The 14,330-nt window shown below is 43.7% G+C and overlaps 1 long non-coding RNA gene across 1 annotated transcript in view; it reads right to left on the bottom strand.

Moving 5' to 3' along the window:
• Window positions 1-675: 675 nt before the first annotated feature.
• LOC137454255 (uncharacterized) overlaps window positions 676-14,330 on the bottom strand; it is a 34,770-nt gene continuing 21,115 nt past the window's right edge. The window contains exons 2-3 of the long non-coding RNA XR_010990565.1: window positions 3,392-3,508; window positions 676-813 (exon numbers count right to left, since the gene is read on the bottom strand). This is a non-coding gene — a long non-coding RNA (uncharacterized lncRNA). The remainder of the gene's footprint in view (window positions 814-3,391; window positions 3,509-14,330) is intronic.

Below are 14,330 nucleotides of genomic sequence, written 5' to 3'. Positions count from 1 at the left end.
CATTTATGATTACAAACTGAATCATGGTTTTTTATCATACAACCCCAGACTACAGTTTCTGAAGACAGCCTTGCTGCTTACCAGTGCCAGCTCTCAAAACACCTCCTCTTGATTCATGGACAGTAGAAGCAAGAAAATTGAAGAATCTTTAATAAGCAATCACCTTTGTTCTGAAAGGCTCAGCATTGCAAATCATTGGCTTTCAGGTAGTTCAGCTTAATGTTGAGGGGAGCCATGCAATAAGAGGAATGACTCAGCTCTTAGATTTAGGAAGTGCTTCTATTTTCTAGGCCATTTGCTGAAGCTTATTATTTCTAATCGTCTACCACAGATTAAGGCATCTTGGTGTCAGAAAGAGAATGCACAAGGTGATGGTTTCTCTACTTGCAGTGAGTTCAAAAACATATTATTTTGAGAGCTTTTGTGGTGGGTTGAAATTACCACCACCACCACCACCACCACCCCCCCCAACTAATTTGAATTTACCCTCAGAGTAAATTACCAAAAAAACCCCAAAAACCCAGCCAAAACCCAAACTCAGAATGTGCAAAGCAAAATCAAAGACATATTTACAAAAAGTAAACTAAAATCTAGAAGTATAAAATGCAATCAATAGTTACAAAATCCATTTACATATATTTACAGTTCAGGAAAACACAGATACAAAGGATCCCCTTGCACAAAATCACCACCTGAATGGCCCAGGGGGATGACCGTTGCAGCCTTCTCCACTTCTTCCCTTCCCATTACCTCACAGAGACAATATTGAGCCAGCAGAAGGTCAGGAGAGATAAGGGAGCAAAGCCATACAAGCTGCAAAGAGAATCATAGAATCAATAAGGTTGGAAAAGACCTCAGAGATCATCAAGTCCAACCTGTCACCACAGACATCATGACTAGATCATGGCTGGCCAGAGCCTCATCCAGCCTGGTCTTAAACACCTCCAGGGACGGAGCCTCAGCCACCTCCCTGGACAACCCATTCCAGGGCCTCACCACTCTCATGGTGAAGAACTTCCTCCTCATGTCCAGCCTGAATATCCCCATCTCCAGCTTCATTTCATAAAAGTGCTCCGTTAGCTTTAAATGGTTCAAAGGGGAGATTTAGAGCACTTACAAAAACTTCAGACTTCATTTGTGTTTGCAAATTTCTAGAATACCAGAAACTTACAAAAGTTCATTTAAACTTTGTTCCTATGCCTGAATTTATTTCCAAAGCCTCGGCTACATGTGCTAAACAAAGGGTAAGGCAACAAAAAATATTTCCCCAGAGGTCAGTTTAAGTTAAAAATAAACTGAGCTCTTCACAGGATCACAGTATCACCAAGGTTGGAAGAGACCTCGAAGATCATCAAGTCCAACCTGTCGCCACAGACCTCATGACTAGACCATGGCACCAAGTGCCACATCCAATACCTTTTTGTACACCTCCAGGAACAGTGACTCCACCACCTCCCTGGGCAGCACATTCCAACTCTCCCTGTGAAGAACTTTCTCCTCACCTCTGAGCCTAAACTTCCCTTGGCACAGCTTGCGACTGTGTCCTCTTGTTCTGGTGCTGGTTGCTAGAGAGAAGAGACCAACCCCTTCCTGGCTACAACCACCTTTCAGGTAGTTGTAGAGAGCAATGAGGTCTCCCCTGAGCCTCCTCTTCTCCAGGCTAAACAAATCCACCTAGGCACACTGCTAGCTCATGTTTAGGCAGCTGTCAACCAGCACCCCCAGGTCCCTCTCTGTTTGGCAGCTCTTCAAATGGTTGTCTCAGAGAATCACAGTGAGACAAATTTCAGATACTTTTAAACCCTTCAGTGGTGTTTACCTTTACTAGCTGGTACTCATTAGAACATTCCCTACGTATTCTTCCCTCTGTAATCCCGGAACTGACTGTTAGCAGTTAATTTAATGGAAATTAAAGTTGTTTCTTTTTCTCCCCCCACAGAAAAAAAAAAAAAAAAAGGGGGCATGTAAAAGGCTACTCAAGTTTGATTCTCCACTGTTTTCCTCTGTTCAAAACTGGTGTAAAGTAGGAAACCAGTATGGTAAAATTGAGTATTCCCTTTGCAATCCCTGCACAGTTGGTTCCCCAGGATGCAAGGATATAGGGCTTAGTCCACAGAATCAAAGACTGTTAGGGGCTGGAAGGGACCTCCAAAGCTCAGTCAGACCAACCCCCCCTGCCCAAGCTAGATCACCTAGAGCAGGTCATACAGGAACAGATCCAGAAAGGTCTTGAATATGTCCAGAGAGGGAGATTCCACAGCCCCCCTGGGCAGCCTCTTCCAGGGTTCTGTCACCCTCACAGGTAAAAAAATCTTCCTCATGTTCACATGGAACTTCCTATGCCTCAGCTTCCACCATTGTCCCTTGTGCTGGCATTGGGCATCACCCAGCACAGCCTGGCTCCATCCTCTGGGCACTCAACCTGCACATCTTTATCAACATGAACGAGGTCACCTCTCAGGCTCCTCCTCTCCAAGCAACAGAGCCCTCAGCTCCCTCAGGCTCTCCTCAAAAGGGAGATCTTCCACTCCCCTAATCATTCTTGTGTTACAAAGGCATCTTTTTCTCTGAGGAGTATGAACATAAGGGAGAGCTCTTAAGTTAAAAACCAAAGACTTCTTCAGAGAGGGTGGTAGTTGATAGCTGCCAAATGGTATCATATATATTGCACATTTTTTGGCAACTGGCTTGTAACTAATTCTATAAAGCAAAATGTGAACATTTTCTAAAAACCCAAACCTTTATCAAATATCAGATAATCCACTGCTGGATTCTGGGGCTGTGAATGCCCCTTCCTTGGAGGTGTTCAAGGCCATGTTGGATGACTCCATGAGCAGCCTGGTCTAGTGGAGTGTGTCCCTGCCCATGGCACTCAACACAGGAAGGACATGGATCTGATGGAGCAGGTCCAGAAGAGGGGCATGAAAATATCAGGTGGTTGGAGCACCTCTACTACTAGGACAGGCTGAGGGAGGGGGGGTGTTCAACCTGGAGAAGACGAGGCCCCAGGGAGACCTAATAGCAGCCTTCCAGTACCTGAAGGGGCTGCAAGAAGGCTTCAGAGGGACTGTTTGCAAAGGCCTGGAGTGATAGGATGAGGGGAAATTGTTTGCAATTAGAGGAGAGCAGATTTAGATTGGATGTTAGGAACAAGTTCTTTACTATGAGGGTGGTGGAACACTGGAACAGGTTGCTCAGGGAGGTAGTTGAGGCTCCATCCCTGGAGACATTCAAGGTCAGGCTGTAAAAGGCTCTGAGCAACCTGACCTAGTGGAGGATGTCCCTGCTGACTGCAGTGGGGTTGGACTGGATGAACTTTGTGGGTCCCTTCCAACCTAAACCATTATTCTATGATTCTGTGATTAATGTGAACATCAACTGCACTTCTTACCTGTTCTTTGCATCCAGAAAAACACATCCCAGGCATTGTTGAGCTCCCTGTGATCCATCCAGCTTTGCGCTTCTCCTCCCATTCCCTTATGACCATGCATGTTGTGCAGTACTGGAGCTGAAGGTAATCAGTTTAGCACATGAATAAGATTTGATTATTTTTGTTTTACATAGGCTATAAACCTGTCCAATCTGTTTTAAAAAATCCTCTCAGTGTTCAATTCACTTAGCTTTCACCAAATTGAATTCCCTGCCTGAAATATATAAGGCAACTGAGGTTAGACAAGAGGAGTCATCTTTATTTGTTCCCTTTTATATGCAAAGCTGTCTTATTTTCTCTGAATAATTCTTCATTAGAAAGATGAAGATCTGATACAGAGTTTCCCCTCAGCATTGTCCCTGAGATTGTTAATCATGTTCCAACCCTACCATTAACTCAGTGGAACGTGTGTGGCATTATCCTTTGGTCACTTGGTGGCTGGCACTGATGAACAGGTTACAGGCAGCAGCTGCTCGTTTGGCAGCCAGCTCTGTTCAAGGAGATGTTAACTGTAGGGCAATGTATGCCCAATAAACCAAGCTAAAATCATCAGGGGATCCCTAAACAGGAGCCTGCTATATTGAAAAAGAGTCAATCTTTAAATAAACTCTAAAAGGTTTCCAGCAGCTAGGATGCAAGCAGAATCTGTCTTCCTTTGGAAGTTTACATAATCATTTAATTTAATCCTTCCTGTGGTGTTTCCCAGCCACTGCTTTAGGTCTTTGATCATAATATGCTAGGACAAATGTCAGGAAATATGAGTCTACAAAGTGATGTAAATCTTGTTCCCTATTGGAGATGTGACTGTGAGAATTATCTTCATGATATTTTCTTTCTCATGCATTTATTTCTGCTCCCTTTTCTTCCAATCTGTGCTGACAGAGAAAGGCAGTGTTTTCTATCAAGCTAAAACTCAAAGTTCTCTAGCATTCCCATTCTGGTTAACAGAGTAGTTTGGCTTGCATTTTAAGGCAAGGACAAGCCAAAATAGCCTGAATATTATCTACAAGATATGTGGAAGCAGGGTGTTTCTAACAAGCCCTGGCTTTTGGCTTCCATATTGTTTGGTACATGCCTTGGCTCCACTATCAGGCATGTGTGATGAGACATACTTGTATGTTCCTGTCTCATCCCAGTCAAAGAATCATAGAATTGTTAGGGTTGGAAGGGACCTCAGGGATCATCTAGTTCCAGCCCTCCTTGCATGGGCAGGGACACCTCACACTACAGCAGGTTGCTCACAGCCACCTCCAGCCTGGCCTTCAAAACCTCCAGGGAGGAGGCTTCCACCACCTCTCTGGGCAACCCATGCCAGTCTCTGACCACCCTCATGGGGAACAACTAATTCCTAACAACCAATCTGAATCTACCCATTTCTAGTTTTGCTCCAGGTCCCCCCAGTCAAATATTATGAGTCAGATATATCCATTTCTTGCTTTTCAGTAGATTTATGGTCTTACAGGCTTTATGAATGAGACAAAGAGAATAAACATCTTGAAAGTAATAAAGGAAGGCCAGTGGGAACGTGGGGTGCATTCAGAGGAGTGTGTCCAGCAGATCTAGGGAGGTTCTTCTCCCCCTCTGTTCTGCCCTGGTGAGACCTCACCTGGAATACTGCATCCAGTTCTGGGCTCCCCAGTTCAGGAAGGATATGGATCTACATGACAGAGTCCAAGGGAGGGCTATGAGGATGCTGAAGGGACTGGAGCACTGCCTAGTGAGGAGAGGCTCACAGCCCTGGGGCTGTTTAGTCTGGAGAGGAGAAGGCTGAGAGCGGATTTAATAAATCTCTATAAAATATCTGAGGGCTGGGCATCAAGAGGGAGGGCACAGGCTCTGTTCAGTTTCACCCTGTGATAGGACAAGGGGCAATGGATATAAACTACAGCACAGGAAGTTCCATCTCAACATGAGGAGGAACTTCTTCCCTGTGAGGCTCCCAGAGCACTGGAACAGGCTGCCCAGGGAGGTTGTGGAGTCTCCTTCTCTGGAGACTTTCAAGCCTCATTTGGATGCTTTCCCATGTGACCTGCAGTAGATTCTGTGGTCCAGCTCTGGCAGAGGGGTTGGACTCAACGATCTTTGAAGGTCCCTTCCAACCCCTAACATTTTGTGGTCCTGTGACCCATGTCAATAAAGAAGCAGAAATTAACATCCAATAAGCTCTGGACTTTTTGGTTATTTTAAACTTTGAATTGGTGAATTTAAAAATAAGAGAAAGCAAGAACCTAAGAAGCATTCTATCACTGTGGTGGCATATACTTTATATCCTTTTGGCATTTCATGGGATTACAGAGCACAGGAGACATCATTAAGAAGTAAAAAAAAAAGAGCAAAGTTGAATCTCCTGAGCCTGACCTCAGTACTGGGGAAGATTATTAAGCATTTTGTCTTGGGTGTGCTCACACAGCAAGTACAGGATGGCCAGGGAATCAGGCCTAGCCAGCATGGGTTCCTGAAGGACAGGTCATGCCAATGATCATCATGTCCAAACCCCCCCTGCCAGAGCAGGATCACTTAGGTTAGTCCACACAGGAACTGTGGGTGTTGGTCTCCTCTCACAGTTAGCTAACAGGACAAGAGGTAATGACCTCAAGCTGCACCAGGGAAAATTTAGGTTGGATATTAGGAAAGATTTATTAACTGAAAGAGTGATGGGGTATTGGAACAGACTGCCTGGGAAGGTGGTGGAATCACCATCTCTGGAGGTGCTAAAAAAAACAAGTAGATGTGGCACTTGGACATATGGTCTTTTGGTCATGGTGGCATTGGGTAGAAGGTTGGACCTGATGATCTTAGAGGTATTTTCCATCCTTAATGATTCTATCATTCATTACACAAGAGGGGAAAAATGGTAGACTTTGGAAGACAGTGAATCAAAGAAGAAAATGGTTTGCTGCTGATCATCTTTTGGTGTCCCTTAGGTAAGCAGTTTTTCTTTTTTTCAGTGATGACCTAGCTTGCTTTTAATTAGTGTTGCATTACTCTTTTTAAGATATTGTTAATAATGACATCTATTTAAGACATTAAGCCTCTAGCATTAATTTAATGGAAGTACTCCAACGGCATCTATTATATACTCCCAGTTAAATTACTAAGATGGACTTTTAATGGATGCTTTAATAGATAGACATTATTAACCAGAATGTTATAAAATCAAAACAAATCTCAATGGGTTCTCTGAGTTCCTGTTGCAATGTTCTGTGAAGTCACTGATTCTGAAAAATAACAGCCTATATGCTTTTAATTTAATTCAGTGGCATTTGCCAAGAGCTAAAACATGAACTTGCATTTATATGGCAGGAGTACAGACAAATATTTACTGAATCAAGATCTGTCTGATCTACAAACTCTTACATTTTCATCCTATGAGTCAAATTCTTTATGAAGAAGTTCTTTATAACCATTTGTGTGCCAACAGCAATGATCATGCTTGTTTTTCCCCCCATTGATGCATGCAGTGTGTTGATTTTCCTGATGAAATCAGCTCTGAAAATAACTGGGAGCCAGGCAACCAGCACCAGAACAAGAGGACACAGTCTCAAGCTGTGCCAGGGGAAGTTTAGGCTCAAGATGAGGAGAAAGTTCTGCCCAGAAAGAGCGACTGGCCATGGGAATGTGCAGCCGAGAGAGGTGGTGGAGTCACCATCCCTGGAGGTGTTCAGAAAAGGATTGGATGTGGCACTTGGAGCCATGGTTTAGTTGTTGGGTATTAGGTAAAAGGTTGGATTTGATGATCTCTGAGGTATTTTTCAACCTGGTTGATTCTATGATTCTATGAAATCACTCTTTTTACAAACTACCATCTCCCATATTTAAAAACAAACAAACCCACCAACAAAAAAATCATTTTACCTTGATAGTTTATGAGACTACACAGTGGCTGTTGCATGGTAAGCAAGTTACCATTGGATGTAGGAGGAAAATAATGCTAAGGTCTATATAATTGATTGGCTTGCTGATGGGGATGTAGAGTAGAGGCATAAACAGTTCTTGCTCTCTTTTCTTCTCCTGTCACTTCTGCTTTCAACTTTCCTGTCTCTCTTCCATAGCCTTGCCAGGGGATCTCTGTTTTGACTACTCAGTGAGGTAATGGGAAAGAGGGAGGGAGTGGGGAAGGAGGTGGACGGGGCCCCTGATCCCTCCAGGGAGGGTTCTGAGGAGTTTCTGTGTTGTTTATAAATTGTAAATATATCTTATTGTATATCTATAACACAGAATCACAATATCACCAAGGTTGGAAGAGATTTCAAGGATCATCAAGTCCAACCTGTCACCACAGACCTCATGACTAAACCATGGCACCAAATGCCACGTCCAGTCCCCTCTTGAACACCTCCAGGGATGGTGACTCCACCACCTCCCTGGGCAGCACATTCCAATGGTGAACGACTCTCTCAGGGAAGAACTTTCTCCTCACCTCCAGCCTAAACTTCCCCTGGTACAGCTTGAGACTGTGTCCTCTTTTTCTGGTGCTGGTTGCTTGAGAGAAGAGACCAACTCCCTCCTGGCTACAGTCACCCTTCAGGTAGTTGTAGACAGCAATAACGTCTCCCCTGAGCCTCCTCTTCTCAAGGATAAACAACCCCAACTCCCTCAGCCTCTCCTCACAGGGCTTGTGCTCAAAGCCTCTCCCCAGCCTCCTTGCCCTTCTCTGGACACCTTCCAGCAACTCAACATCCTTCCTAAACTGAAGGGCCCAGAACTGGACACAGGACTCACGGTGTGGCAGAGTACAGGGGCACAATGGCTTCCCTGCTCCTGCTGGCCACACTGTTCTTGATGCATTTTGTACTTCTAGATTGCAGTTTGCTTGCAAACAGAGCTTCATTTGCTTCCATCCCAAACTGAGCTCGTCTGGCAATTTATTTTTTGGGAGCGGGGGGTGTAGTTTTTCTTCAAATTAGCTGGGGGGGTTGGGTAATTTCAACTCACCACAATCTCCCAGAAAGACTTGTCAGAAAGTGCAAAAGGAAAACTTTGCACATAGCTTTCTTCTGCCTGTGTATATCTCTGGCAAGCCACATGAAGGTCATGTCCATAGACGAAGAAATAGTATTTGCAGGTTGAGCTGTGTGCTTTTAAAAAATGCATGCAATGAGTAAACAAGTAACAAAATGATGATGATGATGATGATGATGATGATGATGATGATGATGATGATGATGATGTTAGAGCCTGGAAGGGGTAGATCAAACATATACACCAAGAAGATGTGCCCTATGAGGAGAAGCTGAGGGACCTGGGCCTTTTTAGTATGGAAAAGAGAAGACTGAGAGAGGATTTAATAAATGTTTATAAATATCTGAGGGCTGGGGGTCAGGAGGGAGGGGACAGCCTCTGCTCACTTGCTCCCTGTGATAGGACAAGGAACAATGGATGTAAGCTGCAGCACAGGAGGTTCCACCTCAGCACAAGGGGGAACTTCTTTACTGTAAGGGTCACAGAGCACTGGAACAGGCTGCCCAGAGAGGTTGTGGAGTCTCCTTCTCTGGAAACTTCCAAAGTCCATCTGGATGTGTTTCTGCTGTGACCTGAGCTAGACTGTATGGTCCTGCTCCGGCAGGGGGACTGGACTTAATGATTTCTTTGGGTCCCATCCAAGCCCTGACATCCCATGACCCTGTGTAGGCAAAGGGTTTTGCTCTGCTTTTCAGTCAACCTTTTAAAGGGATGTCTTAAATTAATGTGCCTAAACCATTTTGATAAGCATGAGGAACATTTTTCCTGTACCAGTGAACTTTGCACTGCATTCTGTAATGTTGCGCAGAGAAGCTTGTGCAGAAAGAACCTGCCAGGAGCTTCTTTCAAGGCAAGAGGTTCATTCAAGCACAAGGCCTACGAGGAGAGGCTGAGGGAGGTGGGATTGTTTAGCCTGGAGAAGAGGAGGCTCAGGGGAGACCTTCCTGCTCTCTACAACTACCTGAAGGGAGGTGGTAGCCAGGAGGGAGTTGGTCTCTTCTCCTGGGCAACCAGCACCAGAACAAGAGGACACAGTCTCAAGCTATGCCAGGGGAGGTTTAGGCTCAAGGTGAGGAGAAAGTTCTTCCCAGAGAGAGTTCTTAGCCATTGGAATGTGCTGCCCAGGGAGGTGGTGGAGTCCCCATCCCTGGAGGTGTTCAAGAGGGGACTGGATGTGGCACTTGGTGCCATGGTTTAGTAGTCATGAGGTGTTGGGTGACAGGTTGGACTTGATGATCTTTGAGGTCTTTTCCAGCCTTACTGATTCTATGATTCTATGATTCAAGGCAAGAGGATGCTGTGATTTATAATATACAGAATTCCCCGAACGCCACAGGGTACAAACATACTTGAAAGCAGACTCTATCATAATACGGAAAGAAAAAGACGTGAATGCCTGCTGTGCTGAGCTGGTTTGATTATGCCATAAAACCTCGAAAAACTGAGTGTTACATATCATTTGGGGCAAAATAAAAGAAGTAGAAAAAGAAAAGGAAAGTTAAAACAGGCCTTCCTGATAGGTCCTATAGGAGGTAGGATGAAGCTGGTTACCACATATGCCAGTTTGCCTATACTTTGTGTTTTAGTTTGGATGAAAATAGCTCACACTGGTAAATCCAGGGAGAGAATGAAGTAAACACCAGCTCAATATTTCAAATGGATGATGGACTTCTAAATTTCCATTTACCAGCCTTTCCCCTTAGGAAAAGAAAAACTGCTTCAGGCAAGTTCTGCTGCTCCTGTTATCTGATGACAAGTCCCTCCTCTATTTTTCCTGTCTTGGACCTGGGAATGGAGAGTGATTACAGTAGGCATTAAGGGGGAGGTGAGCCCACACATCTCCCCCTCCACATTTCCTGGCACCATCTCTGGGACCAGACAGAACATCTCTGCAGTGCCAAGGTATGTGATAGGCCAGAGCTTCACAGAAGTGCCAGTTGGAGTCTAAAAATTCTGTTTAGCAGAGCTTTTGATGTGATTTCCTTACGAAAAAGTAATGGCTCTATTGAAACTGACAGTCTGCTCCTGGAAATGCCACAGGCCTTAGGAGGATGGGGGGCCAGGTACAAGTGCTCCTCTGTGTAGTGCAGAGGAAGCAGAATCCCTCCAATTCAAGGTTTGTTTCGATGAAAAATGCTTGTGGAATAAGGGAGACTGACTTCTTGATTTACTGAGCAGGCCACTTGCCTGAAATGCAGATGATCCAGGTCCAATTTTCAGTTCCAATTCCAGTTCCAAATTGAATGGAGCGGGGAACTTGAACTTGCAGCCTCAATTCCCAAGCGAGCGCCGCTGACTTGAAACCTAGCAGCTAGAAGTGCTCCTGGGATATTTGGATTCTAGTTTTGTCACAGGGGTTCCAAATTGGAGCCCATAATTGCCTTCAGCTGTAGTTTCATTGAAACAAATACATTCCCATAGAATGTGATTTAAAACGGATTGGCACTTTCTGCCAACACCAACCCATCAAGAATATTCTGGGGAGCTGCACTAGAGAAAGATTATTTAAAAGGAGACAAATGGGAAGGGTAAAAGAAGAGAACAGCAGGGGAGCAGCAAATAAAAAAATAAAAGGTAGAAAAGTCAAAATAAAGTCCTGTTTGGAAGGGAAAGGAAACCCTTGTCTTCCCTTTGAAAAGTACCTCCCAAGCATTCCTCATTGGGTGGCTGTCCTACTTGGAATAACAAGGCCAATAGACTTTCTGCTCACCAGTGAGCACCACCAGAGCAGAGAAGGCGTGGTTCACTGAGTTATAAAAGTCAGTATTGGATACAGAAAGCTGCACTTATATCCAGAAAACCACCAGAACCCAGTTTACAAGCAAGACCTTTCTCACCTATTGTAGCCAGCAAAGATCCCTCTTCTGCCTTTTTTCTCACCTTTGTGGTGGGTTGAAAATTCTCCCCCTATATTATCTTTGCCAGGCCAGCTCAGCTGGAAGCAAATGAAAGCTGTATTTACAGGCAAAACTGCAGTCTACAATGGAATGCAATAAATATGTAAAAAATATACAGGATTTGCAATATTTACAGATATTTACAATTAATAAGCAGCACAAGAACCCCCCTGGTCAAAGACCAGGGGAAACTACTAGCATCTCCCTCATTGCCTCCCCCTTACCCCTTACAAAAAGAGAAGAGACAGAAGCAGTGAAGTTAATATCAAAACAACGCAGCCAAGGTCAAGCAGAAGCAAGTTAATGTCTCTCCTAGAGTGAAGAAGCAAGAAGAGAAGAGAAATGGTTTTGGTACAATCAGTTTAAGTTCCTTATCTCTCCAAAGGGATTGTTTAGAATTATCTTTATTTTCCTTTTAAAACCCCATAGTGATTTATGTACATTTTACTACTTTTCTGTTCAAGATCTGTGAATAATTTTAAAGGCATAGCCTAAAACTACCACACCCTTTTTCATTTTACACTTCCTAAAGTAACACTTATTAGTGTAGGCTAGGCTAGGCTAGGCTAGAATAGAATATAAATTAGAATAGAATAGAATAGAATAGAATAGAATAGAATAGAATAGAATAGAATAGAAATTAGAATAGAATAGAATAGAATAGAATAGAATAGAATAGAATAGAATAGAATAGAATAGAATAGAATAGAATAGAATAGAATAGAATAGAATAGAATAGAATAGAATAGAATAGACCAGGTTGGAAGAAGCCTCAAAGATCATCAAGTCCAACCTATCATCCAACACCATCTAATCAACTAAACAATGGCACCAAGTGTCCCATCCAGTCCCTTCCTAAACACCTCCAGGGATGGTGACTTCACGACCTCCCTGGGCAGCACATTCCAATGCCCAGTCTCTCTTTCTGTGAAGAACTTCTTCCTCACGTCCAGCCTAAACATCCCCTGGTGCAGCTTGAGACTGTGTCCTCTTGTTCTGGTTCTGATTGCCTGGGAGAAGAGACCAACCCCCACCTGGCTACAATCTCCCTTCAGGTAGTTGCTGAGAGCAATAAGGTCTCACCCTGAGCCTCCTCTTCTCCAGGCTAAACAATCCCAGCTCCCTCAGCCTCTCCTCACAGGGCTGTTCTCCAGACCCCTCCCCAGCTTTGTTGCCCTTCTCTGGACACCTTCCAGCAACTCAACATTGTTCCTAAACTGAGGGGCCCAGAACTGGACACCCCTTTGTTTTCTACGCTGCCCTCAGGCAGAGCAGGATTCTTTTTTTATTGCACTGGTATTGTTTAGTCCAGAAGCTGCCAAATCATTCATGGAGGGGACAAACCTCCTACTTTGCTCCTTTAAGCAGATGTGCTGATGCATTGGTTTTCCTCAGAAGAAGAGATTGAATCTTTTGAGCAAATCACCTGCTTCGAAAGAAGACATCTGCATTACAGTAGTCACCAAACTACACACAGGTTAAATTTGGTAACCAGAGGGTAAAATAATTTGGTTAGAGCAAAGGAGGACCATAACAAACCATAGCAGAGAATTTTTTCATCTCTCCAACTTCATTCAGATACAGATTAGTCTAAATCTTGCCTCTCTTCCAGCCCTGAGGTGTCATGGATTTGGTGTTAAACTAGCTTCTTGTGAAATCTGCAGGACTGGAGCCATGGATTTGTGCTCCTGTGTTATTTAACACTTGGGTGCTGGGGGAATTTTTGGTTCTGTTTTTGGTTTTGTTTGTTTTTTCACCCCCCAAGATTTACTGGATAATGTTTTTAAGCTTGCCTCAAATGTGAACTGAGTGAACAATACATTTGAAATGTTCATTAAATCCTGCGGCTCAGAGTGGAGCTGGGAGAGTGCTCAGTGTCAAGAGAAATAGAATTGACTTGTGGTGGGTTGAAATTTCCACCCTCCCAACATCAGGTTTGCCAGACCAGCTCAGCTGGAAGAAAATGGAATCTGTAGTTACAGGCAAAATTACAATTTACAATGGAATGCAATGAATATGTAGGCAATATCCAGAATTTACTATTAACAAAAAGCACAAGAACCCCCCTGGACAAGGATCAGGGGAAGCTACTAGCTTCTCTCCCTGCCTCCCCCTTGCCCCACCCTGTATGAAAGGGACAAGAGACAGAAGCAGAGAATAGAATAGAATAGAATAGAATAGAATAGAATAGAATAGAATAGAATAGAATAGAATAGACCAGGTTGGAAGAGACCTTCGAGAGCCATTTTCAGATCCACTCTCCTTTAATTTGTTAGAGAGAGCATCAGGTAGAACACTGTGGATCTGTATTCTTAGGTCAATTTGATGCTGTGTAAAACGGAGGCTCTCCTTCACACCACATTTTACCTTTCTCTTTAGCACACATCTCTGTATTCAGAATACAAGCTCCAACTCTTCCACAGTCTCAACAGCAAACTGATGCTGCCAGGATAACAGTCAACCTGAATCCTTGGGATGTGAAAGCAAGTGAAGCCACTTTTAGAAACACAGAGCTCCTAGCTGCTATAGGCAGTAGTTCTGTGCCTATCTACACTTGAGCTTCTTTGGATTTGGGGAAAAGAGCAGGAAATGTGCTTTAAAGCAAAGTATAATTATGCAGATGTAAAATTGATTCTCTTTACAATATAAGCTTTGGTTTAAAGGTGAATGATAGGTTAAAGGTATTTGTTAAGGCAATATACTAAAAAAAAAAAAAAGGAAGAAGAAAGGCAATGTCCAGAAAAGAAGCTGAGATTGGGTGGCTTCTGAGTAGCCACCTAGGTTGACATTAAATGAGGCTGCTCAAGCAGCATGCACAAGTGAAGGGCCAGCACTTTTGGGGGCAATGCCATCAAGCAAATGTGTAAGGAACCAGAAGCCAATGAAGGCATTTAAAGGTTTGAATCTGAGAAGAAAGCAAAGGATCAAACCAGATCCACATCCTTGAATCACTTTTAATTGGAAGAGTGCAGTTTCTGTTAAGCGTGCTTTCATAGAAGAGAATCATAGAATCATCACAGAATCAACCAGGTTGGAAAAGA

This window comes from Melanerpes formicivorus, unplaced genomic scaffold (assembly GCF_026170545.1).
Source record: "Melanerpes formicivorus ecotype bairdi unplaced genomic scaffold, bMelFor1.0.p_v2 SCAF_3, whole genome shotgun sequence".
Classification (NCBI taxonomy): Eukaryota; Metazoa; Chordata; class Aves; order Piciformes; family Picidae; genus Melanerpes; species Melanerpes formicivorus.
The sequence above is the reverse complement of the archived record's forward strand: the minus strand, read 5'-3'. Positions and strand labels throughout refer to the sequence as shown.